Source organism: Nycticebus coucang, chromosome 20 (assembly GCF_027406575.1).
Source record: "Nycticebus coucang isolate mNycCou1 chromosome 20, mNycCou1.pri, whole genome shotgun sequence".
Taxonomy (NCBI): Eukaryota; Metazoa; Chordata; class Mammalia; order Primates; family Lorisidae; genus Nycticebus; species Nycticebus coucang.
This window is the reverse complement of record NC_069799.1, coordinates 21,061,238-21,074,103: the sequence shown is the minus strand read 5'-3', so window position 1 is coordinate 21,074,103 and position 12,866 is coordinate 21,061,238. Positions and strand designations below refer to the sequence as shown.

The 12,866-nt window shown below is 40.3% G+C and overlaps 1 long non-coding RNA gene across 1 annotated transcript in view; it reads right to left on the bottom strand.

Moving 5' to 3' along the window:
• The window catches only part of LOC128572888 (uncharacterized), a 59,485-nt gene that overhangs the window by 40,688 nt on the left and 5,931 nt on the right, over positions 1–12,866 (bottom strand). Inside the window, exon 2 of the long non-coding RNA XR_008376268.1 lies at positions 9,478–9,555. This is a non-coding gene — a long non-coding RNA (uncharacterized LOC128572888). The remainder of the gene's footprint in view (positions 1–9,477; positions 9,556–12,866) is intronic.

Here is a 12,866-nt window from a genome sequence, read left to right as displayed (position 1 = left end):
CAAGAGGATCACTTCAGCCCAAGATTTTGAGTTTGCTGTGAGCTGTGACACCATGGCACCCTACTGAGGGCAATATAGTGAGACTCTCTCTATGGTTTCCACTTTCAACTTGGGACCTCTGACCAGTGTTATCTACATCAAAAAAAAAAAAAAAAGAAGGAAAGAAAATTTGGTGCTAGAAATTTGACTTAAAGTTATAGGAAATAATTCTATGCCACTAACTGTCTCAAATTACAATTAATCTTGTGAAAAACATACATCAGCTAAAGAAAGCATAAGGTTAACATCAAGATAGAACATCTATAATATTTTCTTCCTTATACTGAGAAATCCTTAACTTTTTCTTATGCCTATATACACACATAAACTCATGTAATCAAAGAAGAAACTCCATAAAGACCTTCTGCAAAGAAAGAATGTAAAATGCTTAGTATAGACTAAGAATTGTGTATTTGAGTTATCCTCATCAAGGATAACCAGTTTTCTGTAGTTCTCTAGCATGACATTCCAACATAAATTCTGCTGAGCAGGGTCCAGGAAGGCCCACTCATCCATAGAGAATTCTACAGACACATCTTCAAATATCAATATTTCCTGAAAAAAAAAAAAATCAAATGTATTTACCAAGAAGCCATGAGGAGATGTAATTTCACTTTCAGTTAAGTGAGAGAGCGAAGAGAGCTGTTTCTGATTTATATGAGTGACTGGGATTATGTAATAAGATGTGTATAGGAGAGATGAATTGTCTCATGTGTTCTCCAACACTGTGGAAATAGGATGGCATGACATCCACAGAACCAGTGTAGATGCTACTCATTTTTGTGTGACACAATACAAAAATAAGGCCACCAATGCGAGCATGCAGATTGTTGTGGCTTATTTCCATCAAATAGTATACATTGTGTATATTTCTCCTATAAAAATGTCATTGTGAGTTAAATTGTACCTCTAACATTTTAATGTGTACAACAAAAAACTGGAGATCTTGTCCAAATGCAGATTTTGATTCAGAAGATACGTGGGGAATCTTAAATTTCTGAATTTCTAACAAGCTCAATGGTGATCTGTCACATGACAATATTTTGTCAAACATACAGTAAATTGTAGTGGGCTGAATTTGTCCCAGTTAATTATTGACGCAGTAAATATGGGTGAGAGTCTTAACTTATAAAAAGAGAATCTGAGAAGAAAGGAGACCTTCACAAAAAATGTTTTGGTTCATGCACATCATTTGGAAATCTCTCCCAAATACTTGTTTATAATAGAGAAAATCTACTGAACTCTAAAATGGAATATGTGTCAAAGAAAACCATAACTGAGTGAATAAAATTAACATCAAATGTACTTGGACGAATTAGTAGCAGGTGCTGATTCACAATTGCAGACACAATCTCACTGCTGTGATAGTACTGGACAAAAGAAGTAAATCAGAATCTGATAAAAACTAGTTCAAAATACTAGGCACAGTGGCTCACGCCTGTAATCCTAGCTCTCAGGGAGGCCAAGGCAGGTGTATCACTTGAGCTCACAAGTTCGAGATGAGCCTGAACCAAAGAGAGACCATCATCTCTAAAACTAGCTGGGCCTTGTGGTGGGCACCTGTACTCTCAGCTTCTTGGGAGGCTGAGCCCAAGATTTGGAAGTTGCTGTGAGGTATGATGCCACAGCAGTCTACCAAGTGCGACAAAGTAAGAATCTGTCTCAAAAAAAAAAAAAAAAAAGAAGGAAGTAAGTTTAAAGAAAAAGTTTTATGCAAAGCTCAAGGTACAGATATTTATCATGTTGTGTAACCTGTAAGGGGGTCTTTAAATAGTCTTTCCACATACTAGAAAGCATGCCTTTTCTAATTATTTTGTCTGTCAGAACTATGACATACTTTAGGCCTTTAATGCCATCTTCTATAGAAGTGTATGTACTGCACCTTTTTTTTTTTTTGAGACTAGTTCTCACTTTGTCTCCCTGTGTAGAGTGCTGTGGTGTCATACCTTACAACAACGACACATTCTTGGGCTCAACCAATCCTCTTATCTCAGCCTCCCCAGTAGCTGGGAGTATAGGCACCTACCATAACACCCGGCAATTACTTAGAGATGGGTCTCACTCTTGCTCAGGCTGGACTCAAACTCATGTTCCCAGGCATTTCACCTGCCTTGGCCTCCCAGAGTGCTAAGATTACAGGTGTGAGCCACCACTCCTGGCCCCATGTACTTCGTCTTATTCTACATAGAACTGATGGAGCTTTCAGATGGAACCTAAACAGTACATATTTCCTTTCTTGGCTAAAATTCAATGCAGGCTTATCCACAATGGCAATCTTGGGTATCCACATTTTCCCATTTTAAATTGGCACAAGGAAAACTTTTGCAATATCATAGTACATAATATATATGTGTATATATACATATACATATATATATATATATATTTTTTGTAGAACATAAATTTACAGTTAGAATTTTGGGGGGAACACAAGAAGATTAGATGGAGAGAATAGAAAGAAAACTATGATATATAGGTAGGGGAGAAGTCTTCAGAGCCTCTTAAGTATTATAAGAAAAGGAGTAAAGAGTATTTGAAACAAACTCATTAGGCAAGAACACTGAAATTAGAGAAGCAAAAGTTTGCAATTTCCAAACAGGTATCTAGCAGGCCCAGGTAGATCTCGAACCCACCAGCTTTGATGTATGTAGCTAGTGCCCCACTCACTGAGCTATGGGTGCCAAGCCATGCCTTCCACTTTCTTAAGCAAACATTCTGTTTCTGGATAAAATTTATCACACAAGATTCTTTTCTTACACAATGCCATTTTACTTTCTGTCTAATTTCTCTCATTCCCAAAAACCCACCTCCCATACAATAGGATCACAGTTCACTATGAAGTCAACCATTCACTCAGCCAAACTGATAATTAGAAGTTGTAAAAGGCAAGAGTCTTATTCTTTGACAAAGAATCAGTTTCTCCAACAATTTAAACAACAAATGAGAGATATTTTATAAACTATAACAGTGACACACATTATAACATTTTCCCACTCAGGGCTGCACAGGGAACCCCCATTTTTCAGGCTTAGGTGAGCTCAAAACTCATACTTTCATCTCTAGGCACAAACACATTGCAGGCCATACCCTCTGAACCCTAGCAAGGTCATGGAACAAAGCAGTACTGAACACTTTGGTTGGCTCCACCCTGACTTGGGGGCATATACCCTAATCCCCACCCCAGACAAAAACTGCAGCAAAGACCTAATATCTTGTCCAAGGTGAGGGGCTGCATTCAATCATTTGCTAGAACACCCTTTCAGTTCATAAAGGCATTTTTACATCTACCACATCCTGGCCAAAATATCTCTTAGGGCCAATATTTACCTCTAGACCAAGCACCCATGCAGGAGACCTCTGACTTGGGCTTCCTCCCCACTGCCAGTAGCTCTGGTGCTCTCCACTCTCTCTGCATGCCCCTTCATTTAACAAAATCCCATTTTATCACTGATCTGTGGACCATGGGCTCAATTCTCAAATCCCCAAAACTAAGGACTCAGTGAAGAAATTCCAATAACAAAAGTACAACACAGGCATCCTTTCTGATGTCTTTCATTTCCCCCCTAATTCTCAAATGGCCACATGGCTGCCAAAGACTAGACCTGTGTCTGAGACAGGAAGCAGAAAACCTGGAGCTTCCAGTTTCTGTCAGAATAGCCAGGGGGCAAAGCTGGAGCAGGGAAGAAAGGGCCACTCACACAGTCATTTCACCCTGTGAAGGGAGAGTGAACCCCACCTATTGTTACTCATCTCAGTCATTCTCCAAGCACTCACATGCACACATTTCTTAACCTGGGCAACCTCGATTTACCACTATAACTGCCACTTAGCCAGAAGAGCAAACCAACACTCCCCTAGGCTCTGTGAAGGGAGGTCTAACTCCACCCTCAGAGTACTCTCAGTCACACCACATCCACATACTCTCATACACCTCTAAACAAACCTTGTTATGGGGTGATAAAAGACCACCAGACAAATAATCTTCAAAATACCAATAAGGAGCCTTTATTTATACCGAACGGTTAACTGTCTCCACAAGTCTCAGAGAGATGAGGGGAGAGAAGCTCTGACCGGGGTTAATGCACAGCTTTCATGGGTTGGATGATGCAGCAAGCAAGCCGCAGGACTCCACAACCAGCACATACTCCATAACCGGCATGTACGGCACTTGTAGTTACTTGGTTAAGTAAAATAATAGCTAGATACAAAACCATTTTTAGCATCAAAAGGGGTCAGCCTGACCTTATCCTGCCTGTGTGTGTACCACGAAATCAGCAAGACCTTATCTTGTGTGTGTTCATCAAGGCCTCATCCCCTGTGTCCCCTGTTCATCCTTCCTTCCCATCCCTATTTCCGGGGGAAAGGTAAAGGGTGAGTTGGGCCCTGGCCCACCAGCTCACCATCTCATTCCCTACTCCTGATCTTGGGGAATTTCAAATCTTTGATCAAACTTTTACTTCTTCTTCATTCTCACACATGTGTTAGAAGTAGGATGAGGGGTTCTGCAAGAGTGGACAGGAGAGTAGTTAACCAGGGGGACCAATTGAATAGGTTTTCAATTCGCTGACTAGCTTCTAGTCTCTTCTCTGTTTTGAATCCTCGTTTTATCCCTTTTGAGACTTCAGTATATTTTAATTTGGGGTATCAATATCAGCTTGCTTTTGCAGGTGCCAATATTAATTACTTTTCAGCACTTAGATTTTAGGGAATGTGACTCCTCTTGGGTTCTCTACTCAAGCCTTACTAGTACTATGGTGGTGGGCTAATACACATATGAGTTTTTCTTTTTCCTCATGTGATATCCCCCACGCCTTTCCCAAAGTTGAGTTCAAAGTCCAATTAAGACAAGTCCCTTGAAGCTTCATCCTTGCATTGAGCAGCCAGCTTCCAGTGTGTGGCTGGAGCAGGGCATATTGGATGTCTTAAAATTTACCGTGGGCAGAGCCTATGGCTGGTCAGCACCTGTGGCTCAGTGGGTAGAGCGCTGGCCCTGTATACCAAGGGTGGTGGGTTCAAACCCGACCTAGGCCAAACTGTGACAACGACGACAAAAAAATAGCCTGGCATTGTGGTAGGGGCCTGTATTCCCAGCTACTCAGGATGATGAAGCAAGAAAATCGCCTAAGCCCAGGAGTTGAAGGTTGCTGTGAGACCACAGCACTCTACCAAGGGCAAAAAAGTGAGATTCTGTCTTAAAAAAAAAAAAAAATAGCCAAGCATTTTGGCAGGCGCCTGTAGTCCCAGCCACTTGGGAGGCTGAGGCAAAAGAATTGCTTGAGCCCAAGAGTTTGAGGTTGCTCTGAGCTGTGACGCCATGGCACTCTACCTACAGACACAAAGTGAGACTCTGTCTCAAAAGAAAAGGCCAAATTTAGAGTTTTGATTTTAGAAGATTTGTTAAATAGCAAAGGCTTAAAGCATTTGTTCAAACAAGATTATAAGCCAATATGTTGAACAGTTTGATGAGAACATTTCAGATTTTATATGAAACCCGTACATTGTACCCCTTGATTGCACTAATGTACACAGCTATGATTTAACAATAAAAATTAATTAATTAAAAAAAAGATTATAAGCCAAAACATTCTAAAGGCAATACAGAGTCAACATGGATTACATGTAAATTCCTTTGCAACTTTACTTTTAGGAGCTTCATTTAAATGCACAATCTACAAACATTCAAAACCCTAAACCTCCTTTCTTTTTTTTTTTTTTTTTTCTGCCATGCCTTTCATTTTCTTAAATAACCCTTCTGTTTCAGGACAAAATTTACCACACAACATCCTTTCTTACACAATGCCATTTTCCTTTCTGTCTTAATTTTTCTTACTCTTAAAAAAAAAAAAGAACTCTTTTCACAAAACAGAATCACAGTTTACTATGAAATTAATTATTCACTTGGCTAAACTGATAATTAGAAGGCTTATTTTTTTTTTTTTTTTGAGAAAGAATTTCATGTCACCCTCAGTAGAGTGCTATGGTGTCACAGCTCACAGCAACCTCAAACTCAAGTGTTTAAGCAATTCTCTTGCCTCAACCTCCCAAGTAGCTGGGACTACAGACACCCACCACAACACCCCACTATTTTTTGTAATAATTGTCATTTTTGTTTTTAGCAGGACTGGGCCAGATTCGAACCCACCAGCCCCAGTATACGTGGCTGACGCCCTAACCACTGAGTTAAAGGCACCAAGCCTAATTACTACGTTTAAAAGGTAATAATCTTATTATTTTTTTTTTTTTGGCAAAGATTCAATTTCTTAAATAATCTAAACAGCAAAAGTATTACATTTTACTAGTGAGAGATATTTTATGGAACATAACATTGACAGTTTTTGTTTTGTTTTGTTTCACTCAGGGCTAGACAGGGACTCCCCATCTCTGTTTGGTTTTTTGGTAAGAGAGCACAAACAGGTTGCCTTCTCTAGGCCACAACCCCTGGGACTCTAGCAAGGTTACGAATAAAGTAGCATAAAATATCCCTGGGAGTTTCTACATTGAGTAAGAAACACACATCTCAATCCTTTCCCCAGAGGAAAAAAAAAAAAGATGCTAAAATGTAATAACCTTGTAATAGGGAAGGGACTGCATTTATTTGTTAAAACACTCTTTTAGGGGGCTCAGTGCCTGTAGAGCAGAGGCTAGAACACAAGCCACATACAACAGACCTGGAGAGTTCGAATCCAGCCTGGGCCTGCCAAACAACAATGACAACTACAACCAAAATTTGCCAGGCATTGTGGCAAGTGCCTATAGTCCTAGCTACTTGGGAGGCTGAGGCAAAAGAATCACTTAAGCCCAAGAGTTTATGGTCGCTGTGAGCTGTGACGCCATCACACTCTACCCAGTGTAACAAAAGAGAGACGTTGTCTCAAAAAAATAATAATAATAAAAAATAAACACTCTTTTAGGCCAGATGCAGTGACTAATGCCTGTAATCCTAGCACTCTGGGAGGCCAAGGCAGATGGATTGCTTGAGCTCTTCAGCTCACGAGTTTGACAGCAGCCTGAGCAAAAGTAAGACCCCCGTCTCTACTAAAAATAGAAAAACTGAGGCAAGGGGATAGCTTGAGCCCAAGTCGGAGGTTGCTGTGAGCTATGATGCCACAGTATTCTACCCAGGGCAACAACTTGAGACTCTGTCTCAAAAAAAACCCAAAAAACCTATTCATTTAGCTTATAAAGGTGTTTTTATCTACCAAGTTTTGGCTAAAATTTACCTTAGGGTCAATATTTACGCCTAGATAAAGGACTCCTTCAGGAGACCTCTGACTAGGGTCTCCTCTTCCTTGAGAGAAGCTCTGGCACTCAAAAATCCCTCTGCATGCCTTTCTGTCTAACAAAATCTCATTGTATCACTGATCTGTGGCCCATGGGGTAACTTCTGCAATCTCCAAGACAAAAGACCTGCTAGAGAAAGAAATTCTGGTAACAAACCACAACACAGGCATCTTTTCTAATGTCTTTTCATTGTTCCTCTAAGTCTCCTGTGGCCACAAAGGACAGGACCTGTGTCTTGAATTCGTTTACTAGGCCTAGAGTTTGAGGCAGAAAGCAGGAAACCAGAACATTCAGTTTCTTAGAATAGCTAGGGGGCAAAGTTGGAGCAGGGAAGAAGTGACCCTGTAGACTAAACTGTGCCCTACAGCTTCTGGCCTAAGTATAGAGAATATGTGCTTAGGCCTTATAGAATGTAGAGGCTTAAAATCAAGAACATAAGCTTACAGTTGAATCTAGCAAATTTAAAAATATTACAGAGGTGGCAGTTTTACAATACTCGGACGCTTGAACTTTAATAACAGGTGTAAAACTAATTTTATCTTAAGGGATACCTCAATCACATGAATAATAAGGCATTGGAGTTATTCCTATTTACACAAAGTTCTTAATCTTCCTGGAGACATACTGGTTAGCACATAGTATCCTATAAACCCTTTCTTAAAATACTGTATCATAGGAAAGCACCTGTGGCTCAGTGGGTAAAGCGCCAGCCCCGTATACCGAGGGTGGCGGGTTCGAAACCGGCCCTGGCCAGCTAAAATAGCAGTGACAACTGTAACAAAAAATAGCCAGGTATTGTGGCAAGCTCATGTAGTCCCAGCTACTCGGGAGGCTGAGGCAAGAGAATCACCTAAGTCCAAGAGTTGCAGTGAACTGTGATGCCACGGTACTCTACCTAGGGTGACAGAGTGAGACTCTGTCTCAAAAAAAAGGAAAGAAGAAAAACACTTTATCATAGTTTCCAAGACAGTGAGCTTCCCATGTGTGTTTCTTATTTATTTCCCTCAGACAAACCACAAACACATCACAAGTCGGGTAAATGAGGCCACAAATAAGGTAAAAAACAGAGATACAGACAGGGGCCAGTCACACAATTGTTTTGCCTTGTGAAGCCGGGGAGCTTGGGCCCTCCTTTTGTGTAAAAGATCTTCTGGGGGATCAGGAATAGGTAATTGAAGATAGACAGGAAGATAAGTTGGAGGGCGATTAAAGGTGGAGAAATAGTACCTTTTGTCTAATTCATATTTATGCGCATCTGTATTTAAGGGAGTTTTTTAGGGTAGCAAACAACACTGATGTGTTTTTTTTTCTTTGAATGTGTTCTTCTTATCAATATAAATAAGGCAATTGCTTAAGATGATGAGAGCTCTCTAAAATTTTTTTTTAATTAAGGAGTTTTTGTTTTTAATTTAAAGAATCCATCTTCTGGTTATTTAAAGTTAGAATTTTCTAAGGTATATTTGTTCTAAAAGCGACTTAATCCAATTCCTCTTTATAAGGCCCAATGCCTCTTCATAGAAAAGGCTATTTCTAAGATTACCAAAAATGCACTCTCAGAAATAGACTTCTATTAGAATAGACAATAACAAAACTCACTCCTCAGAGCTTGATATGTTTGGTACATACAGCATGCTGCTCTCGGACTCCCAGTCTTTCCAAATGGGCCACGTGACATGTTCCTAACAAAACACACCCTCCAGATGTTGGAGACGGAGGAGACAATTCCCACTCAGTCACAAAGTCATGCTCAAAGAGGATAAACAAGATGATAAGGAAACCTTATACAAAACAAAAGGAAGCAATAACAATAACAATAAAAGCTATTTCTGAGGTTGGCACCTGTGGCTCAAAAGAGTAGGGCACTGGCCCCATATGCTGGAGGTGGTGGGTTCAAACCCAGCCCCGGCCAAAAACTGGAAAAGAAAAAAAAAAAAGCTATTTCTGGGAGAAGATGGAATCAAAAAGTATTAATATTCATGCACCACAAACTACCTAAAAATATACGAATACCAGAGAAGCTTACAAGACTAGTCACCAACAAAAATGCTTCTCTTATTAATCTTAACTATGAAAAGAACAAAGATCATTTATCATCTGCTCAACCAGATCCCACAAAGAGTAAAACTGGGAGCCTGAATGCTAAGTAAAACATCTCACCAAGTGCCAGCTACTGTAGAGGTTCCAATCTTCATGCTGCAGCTTTCAAGAGAACAGGCTGGCTTGAGATCCTGCAGACTACAAGAAATCATAGGGGTGAAGATGAAACTTGCCCTTTTCCCGTAGGTTGGTTCGCTGAAAAGATCAACTCACAGTTATGGTAGATTAATAAGAGAAAGGTTTATTTCCAAATACCATGCTCATGGGGGGAACCACCAGAATGATTATCCAGAGTCTTATTGATTGTCAGATACTTTTATAGATGGCTTTTGGAAGGTGGGGGGAAGTGTGGAAAGTATAAGTGCAGTGAATGGTTGCTGAGGTAGGGGGAAGAGGGAGATGGATAGATGGAGGGAAACATTAATTTGTAAATTAACCTGAGAAACAGATATTGTGCTTCAAATGACCTTGGAGCCAGGTCTATTAGCATGTGATAAGGATGCTGGCAACCTTTTCTGATTCTAAACCACATTTTACAGAGAGGCCAGTGCTTTCTCAGGTTTTATAGAGAGGCCAGTGCTTTCTGATCAAAAATGGCCTGTAATTTAAAATATTCTTTATGGCTCAGCGCCCACAGCACAGTGGTTACGGCGCCAGCCACATACACTGAGGCTAGCAGTTTCAAACCCGGCCCAGGACGGCTAAACAACAATGACAAATGCAACATAAAGTAGTGGGGCTTTGTGGTGGGGACCTGTAGTCCTAGCTACTTGGGAGGCTGAAGCAAGAGAATCACTTAAGCCTAGGAGTTTGAGGTTGCTGTGAGCTGTGATGCCACATCACTCTACCAACGGTGACAAAGTGAGACTCTGCTTCAAAAAAAATAAAAAAGAAAGAAAGAAAAGAAAAGAAAACAAAAAGCCATTCTCCAAGAGTGGTTGGATTTCCTTTTTTTTTTTTTTTTTCCGTAGAGACAGAGTCTCACTGTACCACGCTCAGGAAGAGTGCCGTGGCGTCACACGGCTCACAGCAACCTCTAACTCTTGGGCTTACGCGATTCTCTTGCCTCAGTCTCCCGAGCAGCTGGGACTACAGGCGCCCGCCACAATGCCCAGCTATTTTTTTGTTGCAGTTTGGCCGGGGCTGGGTTTGAACCCGCCACCCTCGGCATATGGGGCCTGCACCCTACCCACTGAGCCACGTGTGCCGCCCATGGTTGTGTTTCGTAACTGCAGCAGATAAAGAGGTAAAAGGAAAACAATTTTTTTTTTATACGCAGACATTTTACAGAGTCCATCACTATTCTTGTGATAAGAGGAGCAAGACTAGGTTATAAGGGACTTAATATTTAGGCTTATTTCCAAAAACTTTCCCATTTTCAAAAGTACCCAGCATGCCTGAGCTACAATTTTTTGATGAATAATTTTCTGCACATCAATCAACATCAACTTAGCAGAAAACAAAATTTAAGCTTATCTAACACAAATCGACAATTCTCTTCTGATTACAAAACTAGGAAAGCTTCCTTGGATAGTCCAAATAAGATCAATGCATAACTGCAATCAATCAGTGCAAGAATTTGATTTGATTTCACTTTTGTTTTTTGGTTTTTGTTGAGACAGAGTCTCACTTTATTACCCTAAGTAGAGCGTTGTGGTGTCACAGCTCACAGCAACCTTAATCTCTTGGTCTCACGGGATCCTTTTTCCTCAGCCTCCCAAGTACCTGGGACTATACCAGATTATCATTATTATTATTGTTTCTTTTTAGAGCCCAATCTCCCTCCTGTTCTGGCTGGTCTCCAATTCCTGAGCTCAAGCGATCTACCAGCCTCAGCCTCCCAATGTGCTAATATTACAAGCCTGACCCACCATGCCTGGTTTGCTTTCTTATGCATCTTGTGAGAGCCTTTCCTTCAATCACCACCTATCCCACCTACCCTGGGACCTCCAAACTACAACTCATGCCTGAGGATCCATGAATTGCTATTTGTTTGTTATATAAGGACATGTTAGAGAGACAATCCCTACTCTTGTGATGAGGGGAGCAAGACTAGGTCATAAGGCACTTAATATTCAGGCTTTGGTTCATCTTCATTAACCGAAATCAATGGGCTTGGACGGGCAATTTCAAAATAAACCAATGGATTTCTTTAGAAAGAGAAGAAAAGTAAATGATTAGTGCATCATTATTTGTCATTTTCATTTGAAATTTCAATCATCATTGCTTGTTTCTTCAACATTTTCCAAAATATATGAAGAACCACTACTAGAAAAGAAATCATGATTTTCTTTGTTTTTTTCTTCAATTTTTTTTTATTATTAAATCATAGCTGTGTACATTAATGCGATCATGGGGCACCATACACTGGTTTATAAACCGTTTGACACATTTTCATCACACTGCTTGACATAGCCTTCCCGGCATTTTCTAAGTTATTGTGTTAAGACATTTACATTCTACATTTACTAAGTTTAACATGTACCCTTGTAAGATGCACTGCAGGTGTAATCCCACCAATCACGCTCCCTCTGCCCACCTCCTCCTTCCCAGAAATCATGATTTTCATCACCACCTGCTGAGTGCTGTAAAAAGATTTCTGGTTAATTGCAGTTTCTTCTGGACTATTATTTCCGAAAAGTTTTCCATTTTCAAAAGTACTCAGCATGCCTAATCTAAAATTTGTTTTTATACTTACTAATTTTTATAATTAGTTCCAATAAATTAAACTCTTTAACATTTTAATAGTACCTAAGTTTATTTTTTTTATTTTTATTTATTTATTTATTTATTTTTGAGATGGAGTCTCACTATGTCACCCTTGGTAGAGTGCTGTGGCATCATAGGTCACAGCAACCTGAAACTCTTGGGCTTAAGTGATTCTCTTGCCTCAGCCTCCCAAGTAGCTGGAACTAAAGGCATCCACCACAACACCTGGCTTTTTTAAAATTTTTGTTACAGTTGTCATTGTTGTTTAGCTAGCCCAGGCTGGGTTTGAACCTGACAGTCTCATTGTATGTGGCTAGCGCCATAACCACTGTGCTATGGGCAGCAAGCCCTATGTCTTAATTCTTAAACACTTGTATCAGGCCTTGAAAAGACAGTGCTTGCGTGTGTGTGTGTGTGTGTGTGTGTGTGTGTGTGTGTGTGTGTGTGTGTGTGTGTGAGAGAGAGAGACAAAGCCCTGTAGAAAGTTAAAGTCTCTCTAAGGCCTCTGCCCTTGGCCTGTCTAAGTTAACAAAACCCTTCTTTCTATATGTGCATGAAAGATGGGGAACTGGGGTTTGGCCTTTGTGTACTGATACAAAAAAAATGGCACTATTCCCAGACCAGTCGCATATTTGTCTAAACAATTCCACTTACAGCTACTGGATGGCCTGGCTTTCTTCAAACCCTGGCTGTGACTTGTGATCTTTCAAAAGAAACTGAAAAATTCACCTTGGGACAAC